General features: G+C 38.3%; 1 protein-coding gene across 13 annotated transcripts in view; it reads right to left on the bottom strand.

The window, feature by feature from the left end:
* Sei (potassium voltage-gated channel seizure) overlaps window positions 1–12,518 on the bottom strand; it is a 145,568-nt gene that overhangs the window by 79,921 nt on the left and 53,129 nt on the right. The gene's annotated exons all lie outside the window — the stretch shown is intronic.

Below are 12,518 nucleotides of genomic sequence, written 5' to 3'. Positions count from 1 at the left end.
TTATGCTGCAAAGCAATCTGAAAATGTATCTAGAACGATGCCAGAGAAATTTAAAAATATTTTATACGATAAGAGTATAAGTGTCGAAACACTTTCGTGGACTACCGTAGGAGAAAGGAAATTTTATTTCCACGAACAAAGTGAACAAAATTCCTTTGATACTTGAAATAGAATAATTTAGGTATCCGCCCGAGCTATATCTTCCAAAGTAGATACAAGTGATATCACCCAGTGAATTCTTCGCACGTAGTTCTCAAAGTTCGATTTTCATCAAAGAAAGGAGAAGAGGCGTAGTCCGAAGTGTCCTTCGAAATTGCTAGCCTTCGAATACCAAGCTATCAAGGTACAAAACGATTCTCGTTTTATACCCTTGGATTACTCTTGTAAAAAGAGAGGAATATGATCGAAATAGTCGAGCAGCTTTTTTATCCATGGTTATAAATACCGACGTCATCTTAAGTATTTTCTATACCTACATATTTCCGAGAAGTTCCATTAAAAGGAAATGCGATTCTGGAATCGTCTATAGAGCTAGAACAAAACGCATCCCACGTATTCCTCGGCGCCCAAACCTTCTTTTTTTTTAACGACGTTAATATCTCTCTCTATGTCCCCACCAAACGTTCGACTGGCCTCCTACTTTTTCTAAATCTACTTTTTGGAAGCCACGACCGTTGCTTTGCTTGCTAATATCGTCCGTAATGCACCTTTCCTAATAATAATCGTCGACGGAATGCAGACACATGGAATTCGTGGAATTTACGAAAATATGCGCGTACTTAAAGGATTAGATGGTCAAATTTCTCCTAATTAGAAATTAACACTTGGTATGTTTCCTGTTATACAGGGTGATCCACTTAACTTTATCATCTGGAATATCTCGGTTCTTTCTGATAATACTAAAAGAAATGTTTCAGGTATAATGATAACGTGAACACGAAAATATCGTTTCGCGTCTTTCCCTACTTTTAAATTTGACAAAATAAGGTCACAGGATTATATAGGAAATATTTCAGGATAACTAAATAATAGATGTACACAGAAATTTGATTCATCTATCAAATATTACATTAAACGCTCTATTTTGGATACTTTATACATCTTTGCATATTCTATGTATGTTGTAAATTTTTGAAACATTAAATTTTAGAAAACTCTATACACATTCGCTATATATGTATTGATATGTATTATATTATTATTTCTACCATTCTATTGGCATATTATTAATTTTATTATTCTATTTTAAACTGTCTACAAAATATACCGACTGAACATTCAAAGTATTAAAGGAATTAGAATTTCCAAAAGCAGATAAGAATATCGAAACTTCCATAGTAGGATCGTCACAGCTACCAAAACTTTCCTCCGTTTGCAACGCGATAAGGACTCGAAAATTTCCGGGCAAGGACCATCCCTCCATGGAAGTGTCCAACACCTGCAACTTGTTCAACTATCCACAAACTGGGGAAACTTACGCCTACTAGTATATTTTACGCGTTGCATGAACTGACACGGCAGTTGGAGGTTAACAAAACAAAGTGCAGTCCGTTTACGTTATAGTTCTCATATGCACAAGGGTAACGGAGTTTCCCATTGTGTATCGCGTTGCGGTTCGTCAGTTTTCGTATCGATTGGCAACGTCTGACCTAACACTGACACACTTCACTCGCCAAGTCTGACCTCTGTTCCGTATCGACCATTGCCATAATCTTAGGATTTCTACAATTTATCGCGGAACACTTTCGCCACCGGTCATTTTCGGAATTGGAAGAGGCACACACGTCACCCTTGGTGGCCGTCGACTTCGATTATCGTAGTAAGACCTCGTTCTTCTTAATGGAACCGAGCTACGATAACGTTTAAACGTATCCGGACATTTTCTTAATTTCGACAGAATGCATTTTAATTTCGACTTTACGCATAAGTCGAACGACGACGATTTCTTCGAATGATTACTTCACGATCGTCGGAATTACGTCGAACAAAGTTTTTAAATCGAGTTTTAAAAGACAATACACAGTAATAATGTTACGCTTGTAACTTTTTAATCTGGTAGAGCTACAGTTTTATTGACAAGCTCTATATCTTCAAATTTTTTAAATTTCTGAATTATAAATTAAATCAAAATTGCAAATTATCCTTGCATTTAGTTTTGGAATTAGATACGCGCTTTCGTCATCATTCGTTGAACACCCAAATAACGTTAATAACCCCAACAATGCAGATTGATAGGAGTTAAGTTAAATTAACACAACAATCGAGCTAATATTATTCATTTTTTACGAATCGTGAAAGATCGATCGTTTACTTTTCTGTAAGACTTTAATCAAGAAGCAAATCTATATTCTTTAACCTTCTAACATTAGAATACATCTACTGAGCAATAAAGAAGCCAGAAAATGAGAGAACTTCATTTATCATATTTTTCCAATGTTATCTGTGTTTGGTTGCATCGTTGACGTCTCAAGGAATGAAATTTCGTAGCAACCTTGATACACTACTGCTGCTAACTCTTTCCAATTTACGTCTGACTATCAAAGTCAAAACTTTCGAAAACAGTGCGGAATAAGCAGCACGTTTTTCAAGCGCGCAAAGTCGAAATGGATGGCGGCATTTACCAGCGAAACGTCAGCGGAACGTCTCCGATAATTGGCCATGAGAAACAGACGGTAGTTGGAGGAAACAGCGTAGCCGCGTTAACCCGGAAATCATGAAAGACTGTGTTTAATTTGTCGGAAATTCCGGGCGTATGTGTAACGTGTATCGACCAGGCTGGTTCGATGTCTGGAAAAATTTCCTGCTAGCAATTGCAAGCCTCCATTCGGAGAGAAGAGATACAGATAGTGGCCTGTATCGGCGTCGTTAGAGCTGGGACAAGTTCAGGGTAGTTTCGTTTGGAACATTTCCAACCATTTCGAACGCGTAATGAGAATTTCCCTCGCGCCACTCGGAACTGTCTTTCGTTCTCTTTTCCCTTTTCCCGCTACGAAACGTCCGTCCGCCTGCATATAGCAAGAGAGGAAAACAAATCAACCTCCTTTTCCTGGGTAACAGACCAGCGCCACACCGTCTCGCCACCGCCATTTTTTGTTTATCGAGGGTTGGAAAGAGGATACGTGTAATTCCGTTTAATGAAATAGCTGTTCGCCGTGTCACGACCATCTGCCCACGTGTTAACGCAAGAAAAAAATTCTGAAGAGGACCTAGATGTACTTTGTCAAACGTTTGTTAGACGTTTTAGCTGTAAAAGCGTAGATCTGGGTATTTTGTGAATTACTTGGCAAGAAGGGTTTGCAGAAATTGCTTAATTCCTTTTAAAATATCTGGATGCCTTTGCAAAGAGTTCGTCGGATTTTTTGACTTTATGGTGCACTTTCAGTATTTGTTATTTAATTATGTTTTAAGAATGTGGATGTTCTTCACTAAAGTGGAATGAATTTTTGAGGATATTTTCAGAGTTCGTTAAATTATTTTACAGAATCGTTACTCTGTGAAAATTGATCATTTTTGATAGATTTTTATTAATCCACGAAGAATCAGATTCCCGTGACGTCAAATTTGATATAGAACTTTTTCAACAAATTCGTATTATCGAAGTTCATTTTTTCGAAGCTGCAGCTGTGAAAGAAAATTTCACAAATTTGTGCAATATGTCCTTCACGTCGTTACTTCTACTTCTGGGTTGTGTAACTCTACGAAATTTGAAGAAATTGGAGCATTTTTTGTATTACAATAAACTATCCTCTTTTGAATCGCGAAAATCCTTTTTATACATCTCCCTGACTAGTGTAATGATTTTCTACGAGCTATCCATTATTCTAATAATATCTTTTACCTTGACAAAACAATATATACACCTATTTTGTTTGCACACCTTACATATTATTTCATTGGTCGAGCCTTGATGAATCAATAAATCAATAAATTTTGATAATCAGTATATTGTATGTGGATTGTACACAATCTTTATGAAATTCAAAAAAACGGATAAAAGGAAATTTCTTTAGACAGAAAGAATGGTAGCGACGTTCCTTTCATTTCATATTCTTTTGATCCTTTCAAAGTTCTCAATATCCTTGCTTTATTCAAGGGACTGAATTTCCTCGCCACGTCGGAGCCGCGATCGAAATCGCGTTAAAAACACGGTGAATTTTGTCGACGTTTACTGCGACCAGGCAACCCTGACATCGATTCCTCGGTCGCCGTGTTGACAGAGTGATTTCGTAATACAAATAGATCCACATAATGGACTACCGCTTTTTTTCTTCGCCTCTCCCCTTTCAACCCCGAGTCGTAGCTGGCCGCGCTCTCTTTTCATCGGCGCAACTTTACCTTGCGGCGTTTGCACGCTATTGTTGGGTGGGTTCAAGGAATTTACATGTCTAAAATGTAGTAAATTGCTGTCGTGTACATATTTGCATGGGTCCCTGCTTCAATATGATTCATTATAGTACGTCGCACGTGCATCTCCGTTTGACAAACTCTGTACCGTTAATTCGCCGTTAATTCACAGTTAATTCGAGGAAATCACGATTGAGGATCGTCGTCCATATCGTGAGATCGATACGCGTTTACGCTATTGAGCAACGTGTTTACACTATTACATTTACGTAATAACATTTGCGTTATTGACGCACATGATGCGTCCATTTAATTATTTAAATGACGTATAAAATGACACAGAAAAATAAAGAAAACATTATTAGAATAAAAACATTTTCTGCGACAAATAGTGTAACTTCAATAACGATTCGCTGTATTTTATTTAATAATTTAATTTCCAGTATCCACAGTGATTCTTGTCAATATTCGAACATCTGTGTCCGGATAAATCTCGAGTTTTCAAGAAAATCAAACAGACATTTTGCTCGAAGGTTAAACATTGTTCTGTTATATAATTTCCTTTCTTTTCCCCTCTGTTATTTAATCGTATTTCGTGGATCACTGCAGTGTGCGTTGAATATTCGTTTTAATCATCCGCAGCCAATTTGCAGGGAAGAATGGCTAATGAATTACAAGTTTTTCACGTCTCCGCATGCCGCACCCTATCCATCCTATTTTAGCACGCTAATACGTTGAACGAGTTCCCAAGGGCCAACGCAAAATCACATTTGCATGTGCGTCGTTCAAACGCGATTCGCGTTTTCGCACCTATTCTCTGCAAAGAGTCGCAAATTCTTTATGAATTCAAAACTACGAACCTCGACACTAATTCAACAGCGTTTTGAATAATTAATGATTCAATTGTTCTCGCGTTCTCTAATGGATTTTATTATGCGGTGCTTTTTTTCTCTCTCCCTCTTTTCTTTCTTTTTTCTTTCTTTAATTCGAAAAAAGTGAGATAGAAAAGTCACAGAGCTCGACCTCCTACTTTTACATTTTCTCTTTTACTGCTGCTTAGAGTTTCGTTGATTTTTTCAATTCGTATTTCGAGACTTTCCTCTTGTGTACGCGACGAATCGTGTTCAGTCGATAAAATTGCTTTGACCCAGCAAATACTCTTTCGCAATTTCTTGTTAATCGCAGACCGAACGGAACGCTTTTGCTGTTTAGAAATCGACGAGTGCGTGCGAACACGCGAAGGCCTCTCTGAAAACAACCATAATGTGGCTCGATAGGAAACTAGCACGTTCCGTTTAGCAGTAAATTATTGTCGTTCTTGTTCTCGAATTTTAGGATAACTCGTAATTGAAATATCACGCATCGTCGTCAAGTTACACTTGCGCGTCTGTTATCCGGAGACCTTGTGCGTATGATCCGCTGATATCTGCTGTAATTCGCTGCGATACAGTAATTGGTACAACACTAATTTTTCAATTATCTGCGTAAGTAATCGTCAGTTAATATATTTGCAACTCTGAATTAATCTTTGTACTGTAAAGTGGCCTGCATAGCTTTCTCGGAAAATGTTGTATAAATGTAATTTGGAAAAATTCTTACATCGAATAAAACAATTCTATTATGGGCCATTATGGCGGGCAACTTCAGCAACGAAGAAATCTTCTAAAACAGAATTGCAACAATAGGAGAAACGCAAACACCTGGCAAAGGAATCTCTGAGGATCAGCGATATTATAAAAGTGCAAATATGTAGAAATAATATAAAAAGAATGTAATATGTAGAAAACTCTTGATCGTAGAAAGGGAAACACTGAAAAATGAATTCTATCGCTAATTGTAAAAGAAAGAGGGCGAGGACATACAAAGAATGAAGATCCTAGCAATAACTAGAATTTATAGGAGAAGGGAAGCAGTAAAAATTTGTAAGTAAACATTTAATATTTTAAACCTACTAACAACGTATTTATCCAAAACATGAAAAAGTCAAAATCGTACCGGCGATTAAATATTCGTACGTGTGTAAAGCCATTTCTATGAAGTGTCTGAATATGTTTATGTAAGAATGTAAGCGTAAGATATACGAACAATAGGTACAATATCCAACAGTAAAGACTGAGTCACAGCTAGAGTATAATTTATAGGGTCGTGACAGTGATTTCACATGCTTATTTTCCGAGAATTCTATCAATTCACTCGTTTTAACGGTCCAAGCACATAAACTTTGGACGTTCGAACGATTTTACTGCATCTCGCTGCCACTGGGTCTTCCACAATAATAAAATAAATTAAACGCGAGATATGCTTGGTCCTCAGCCATTTGAACTAGCCAGCAAGTGGCTTCCATCTTGAACTATAGCGGTTATTAATGTTTAGTGATACGAATGATCTTGCCTCGCCAAAAACATTACTTACAACTAGGTACAACATTTCTCATAGCCGTAACTTCGCAATGAATAGCTTCAGCCCGCCATTCGATGATTAAATGCCGTTATACTTCACTGTTTACCTAATTCCAATTTAGCCATGCCTGCGTCGATTCGTTATACCCGAAACGCGAAAACGATCCCACCAAAAAGCTTCGCTTAAGCGTCTCCAATTACGAAAAGCATTGTAACTTTCCGAAACGAGCGAGGTAAGACCTAGATTTCTTCGAATCCCCTCTCTCCTCCGAATCTTCTGGAATTCACGGGAAACGAGCACGGAACAATGTCGCCGACTTGAAACAAGAAACTCCTCTCAACTTCGAGCCTTTCTCCGGGTTTAAAAGTCAACTTTGGCACGGATATACTCTGAATTATCGGTTCTCTCCATTTGAGACTCGTAGCTTTCGTTAGGCTAAATTACTTTTCCTATTGAGAAAGCAACGCTTCGTTTCGCTTAAATTGTTTCCAGTAGCATTATCTGTTGGAATTATTTCATCGTCCTAAGTGTTGGATTTTAACTGTTTATAAATTAACAATTTCGCATTGCTGACATTGTTTCGATATATCGAAACTCGCGACACATCGGCAAATTCCACTTCTAAAAGCGCTTCAACAGTTTATTTATTTGTTCGTTAGGAAAATCGTCAAAAATCGGGATGAAAGGGAATCGAATGTACGATTAACGATTAATTAGAATTAACTACTACTACCGTCGAAAAGATAATGCTTTCAATGACGATTCCCTTAAACATCTTCATCTTCAAAATGATTGCTAAAAGGAATAATCGATTATTATTTTGATCAAAGCACGATCTTTCTCTAAAGTAAAAAGTTTACGCATACTTATAACTATCAGTGAAAATAAATTTTGTCAATTAATTTCGCCGATTAATGGATCAGAACTACCTGACTGATCTTTCCAGTATTGAAATCAACTCCCCTATCTGACATTATTTTTAAGAAGAAACATCGCCTATTGCGAGAAGTATCTTAAAATACGTATTAATCTCGTAGCGTTGCGCTCCATTTCCGGTCCAGGTATATCCCTTGAGGCCACCGTGTAAGTTAGATATGCTTTGACGTTACCACGAGTTTAATGCAGCTTTCGACTCGTATTATGGTCACGCACGCTCCTTATTGCGAGATAAAATCTTCAGGCTCAAACCAACGCCTTCATTCATCTCCTTCGCGCCTTCTTTTTTCATTCTTATTCAAACAGGTTCATTCACAGCCTCTATTTATTCACGCGATGCCTCTATCTCTTCACGATCGTTGAAAAATCCGGCGCATAGAACCGCGCTCTTCAAACAGACCTCGAGGAGCATTTTCTGCTCGAATTGAACGTGAACGGATTTTCATTTCTTTACAGGAAAACTGTTTCGGTGCCACAGAAATTTAATTGCTTGATATATCTATGTTCGAACGAAGGTAAATACGAGCCTCTCAGCAGTCAAGCTGACCAACTTTGCTTTTTATTAGTTCCTTAATTTCAATAGACAGGTGCGCGAGTAATATTTAATTCTCGAGAAGCGAATATAGTACTTATCTCTTCGTAAGTTTACCCGTTACAAGATGATAACACGAGCGATAATTCTCTGACGTACTAAATCAAAATTTAACACGACGGGAGAGAAGTTAAAACTCGTTTCTATTCCCTCTGTGAATAGTCTTGTCGCAGTCACCTGATCGTTTCTCAGTCCCCCACACCGCGGTTCAACGTTCACCGACCTCCCACATTTTACCGCCCCCAAATTTAACCTCCCTCCAACGTTAATATCAACCTCTCTCCAACGTTTACCTTCCCCTAATTTTTACTTCCACGTTTCTCTCCCAACGTTTACCTGTTAGCCTTAACTTCCCCCGAATATTTGCCTCTTCAAACTTCTTCTCTTGCGCGAAGGAAGTCCTCTTAGACGACTCACATCCATGAGCGAAGGATGTCAGATAAAAACCACTCTCAAACGTTAACATCGCCCCGATATTAACCTTAACTTAACATTTTCCAATGTTGACATCCTATCAATGTTAACGCTTGCCGCTTTGATTTCTCTCGGCGTTAACATCCCCCAACGTGTTTACCTTTGCCAAGTTAAGGGCGGGAGAAGATAAACGTTGCGACGCAACGTGAGAACGCGGCCTCCGAATTTTCATTTCTGTCCCGAATCCTCGTTCGAATGCCGCACTGTGCGACGCGACGTTGCGTGTTCAACGGGGTTCACCTTGAAGCGCGCAGTAAAACCGGGACATTTCTCTTTGTCACTGTAAAGTTGCAGCTGCAATCAAGCTCTTACCGTTAATCAGTAGCTACGACTAAACTTTCTTTTCTCTAGAACCTCCTCCGCTCCCCAGGCTAACAGAACCGCACACCGCAGACTTTGTATATTGGATGATTAACTGGAAGCAATTGTTGCTTCATTGGTGGATCATTTCGATGTTTAATCGTTACAAGAGCGTAAAGTAGAGAATTTTTAAATATTTTATATATTTCAGTTTTCAAGAATCTTATTTTGTCGCAGGATCCATTGCTTCGAGTCTTGTAGATTTATTTCGTAGTTACTTGAATCTCTCAGTGTACGTAGCAACCAACCAACGTAGGAAATCTTGGCAATTAGTAAAGCTGAATCGAGATCGACTCGCGTGATTCCACCATAATCCCGATTTCATGACGTACCTCTATTCCCTGCGGGAAACAAACCTTCTAATTACCAAGCTATTAACCATTTGCATCAAAGGTCTACCAGGTTCCACCTAAATCACGACAACCTCCGAGAAAACCACCACGTTTCCGTCCTCAAAAAATTGCTCTTCCTCCAACTTTCAAAAAAGTAAAAGAAGAAAAAGATTAAAAGAATCCAGATATAGCAGATGTCAATCTGCAAATGTTTCCATCGTTGGCAGATACCCGTCATGAACACGCCGACCAGCCTCGAAATCTCGACAATCGGTCCCGCTCGAGATTGTCGGCCCACAATTTCTTTTTTCTTTTCTTTTCCAACTGATTCCTATCGCTGTTGCGAAATTACCTTCGCGTGTCCCCTTGGCTGCCATCGAATCTTTTTTCCACGGTTCGACGGAATTTTCAAGGTACCCGTCATCGTCGCCGCGCAACTTTCTGATCGTTTTCCGCTCGGTGGTTGCGTGTCGAAACAGTACACCTGGTTTTACCTTGAAGAGAAGAACACCACAGCGTGCACGCTGTCTCCGTTAGTTGCTGTCTGACTCCAAGGTCGCAGCTGCGATCGTATTATTCTCTGTCGTTCGTCGTGCCTCGCGGTTCCGGGGATTGTTTATGTCGCACCAACCCTCTTGCGTGTTAAGCTTCCAACTGTCAGTGTCATCCTTTCGCTAAGTCTTACATAGACATTGCAAGACAATGCATCATTCCAGCGGAGCCTACTCTAATATTTAAATATTACAATTTATACGTAGGACTTTTATATATTCATAGGAAATTGAAAGATAAAAGTGTACAAAATACAACACGATCACTTAAATTACGTTTTAATTACCAACTGTTCGCTCGCAATAGCATCCACGTCACTTGAAAATTCTTCCGTGAATTTGTCAATGTATTTTATAAACGTAATGATTTTCGCAAACCACAAATTGTCGTGAAATAAAATCATTGCGTGGAAAATGATGTTAATGGCTCCAGGTTAAAGCTATTCATTTTAATTGAGCTAAATCGAATTCGCATTGTACTTACAACGTTGTTTGTGCTCACAAATCCAAGCTAATTAAAAATTATTTAGGCAATAAGTCAGAATATTTCCTCTGTAAATACTACACGTTGCGCCGTATAGATTTTTCAACTAATTGAGAATACGGGGTTGAAAAAAGTGGTTAATTTCAAGCAACTAGTAAGCTATAAAAATTTGCACGAACAACGAGAAGATTTGCTTCATCCCTAAAGTGGAAAAACAAAAATCTTATTCAAAGATTTTTCAGCGAATTAGGTTAATGAATATCGATCTGATGGTAACTCTGGTGGAAATTGGTTTCTCCAAGCAATTAAAGTATTAAAATCACCCGAATCGATAGCGTGCAACGCATTTCCTGTTTCTGGTGACATTCTTTCCGCGATAGTTCTCCGGAAATATAAGTCTCATCTGTCTTGGCGATTCGTACTGGACGAGAAACTGCGGCCGTGCCAGCTGCCTTTTATCGGAAATACCGTCGAAAACATATTTTTCTTTCACTTGGCCTAGAAGCGGCCAGTGATAAACGTAACTCTGCTTTACAACGCTGTGAAATACGCGTGTAACTTTTCCTGCAAGACAGCCAATTCTCACCGGGTTTCTCGTTTGATTATTTAAGTGCAATTGCTTACGAAATTATTCGAATACTTCTAGATAACTTAATAACAAAATACTTAGTGCAAATATTGTATTTATTGATTATAGTATACTTGTTGATTGTATTAATAAACCCTCGAGATTTCTAGTTAAACCACCCTTAACACATATTTTATTCTTAAAATGGCTATTTAGTGGTGACCTTGTTGTGTACTAATTCTTTGCCAAATATACGTTAATAGTAAATATTTCATAATTTTTATATACGTGTCTCATTATCGAGGTGATAATATTTCAAGACATTTCAATCCTCGTTAAAGATATTTAACGAGGAAAATATTCCAAACCAATACCTTACCCTAAGATTAAATATCCTAAAATGAACACAATTTTTCCAAGGATATCGAAAATTTAATCAATTTAATCAACAACATTAGTCTATGGCGGTATCGAGCAAGCGTGCAAATCGTATTAAATTTCCGTAGAATAAAAGTCACGAAACTTGCCGGGGAAACTTGTCCCGAAAATGTTCGACTTTCAAAGGTATTTATCAAGCTAAATTCATCGATAGCAGATTTATCCTCTCGATACTGAAATCCGAGTGCTGCGCTTCGTAAGCAAAATTTGCATTGACGAACGAGGCAGCGAAAGGCACGAGGAAAGTTTAAGAAGCGTTCGGTGATAAAATCGATGGAGAAAGATAACTGTTAAAAGATCGGCTGAGAGATTGCTGGCGCGGTAGCAATTGTAGCGCTACAATTGCCAAGACCGGAATTGCTTCTAGCTAAGGATGTTCGATCGTTCGTCGATTACGAAAGATAAGGAAGCAAGCCACAAAAGGATATAAAGAGAAACGACGATGGTAAGTTGATGTTGATTCTTTGAAAAGAAACGTCCTGTTTCTTCTACACGGGGAAATGGCAATTTCTTCGATCGGGAAGTTAATGTTACTTATAGAAATCGACGTCACTACGCTTGGTTCTACGTGACAATTCGAAAGAAATAACACTTAATTGACGCGGTGATAGACACGCAGCTGTTATAACAAGTATTTTCACATACTTTTACTTTCCAATGGAACATTTTTTATCAAGCTTTCTAGATTTCATTTGCGTAGTATCAAAGTGTCTGTAACTATATGAAAATGTTACGAAATTTCCTTGGATGTAATTGATTAGCATGTAAACGCTATAATAGATACGATGCTGTGTAAATATTTTTTGTACACAACGTAATACAGTAGAACTCCATTTATCCAACACGGTCGGGGAAAAAGACGCGTCGGATAACTGGATCAGTCGGATAATAGGAGTCCACTTATATCTCCCTTCCTTCGTTGTTTATTTATTCGTATAATGGAGTTAATTTTCGTATAACTGAATGCTGCTAAGCTGAAATTTGTAAACACTAAGGCCAGAACATTCATTCGTATAAGCGTCACGTGGCCTGCAATCAG

Source organism: Bombus fervidus, chromosome 12, assembly GCF_041682495.2.
Source record: "Bombus fervidus isolate BK054 chromosome 12, iyBomFerv1, whole genome shotgun sequence".
Lineage (NCBI taxonomy): Eukaryota > Metazoa > Arthropoda > Insecta > Hymenoptera > Apidae > Bombus > Bombus fervidus.
Note: the sequence above shows the minus strand (reverse complement) of the source record. Positions and strands in the feature narration are given on the sequence as shown.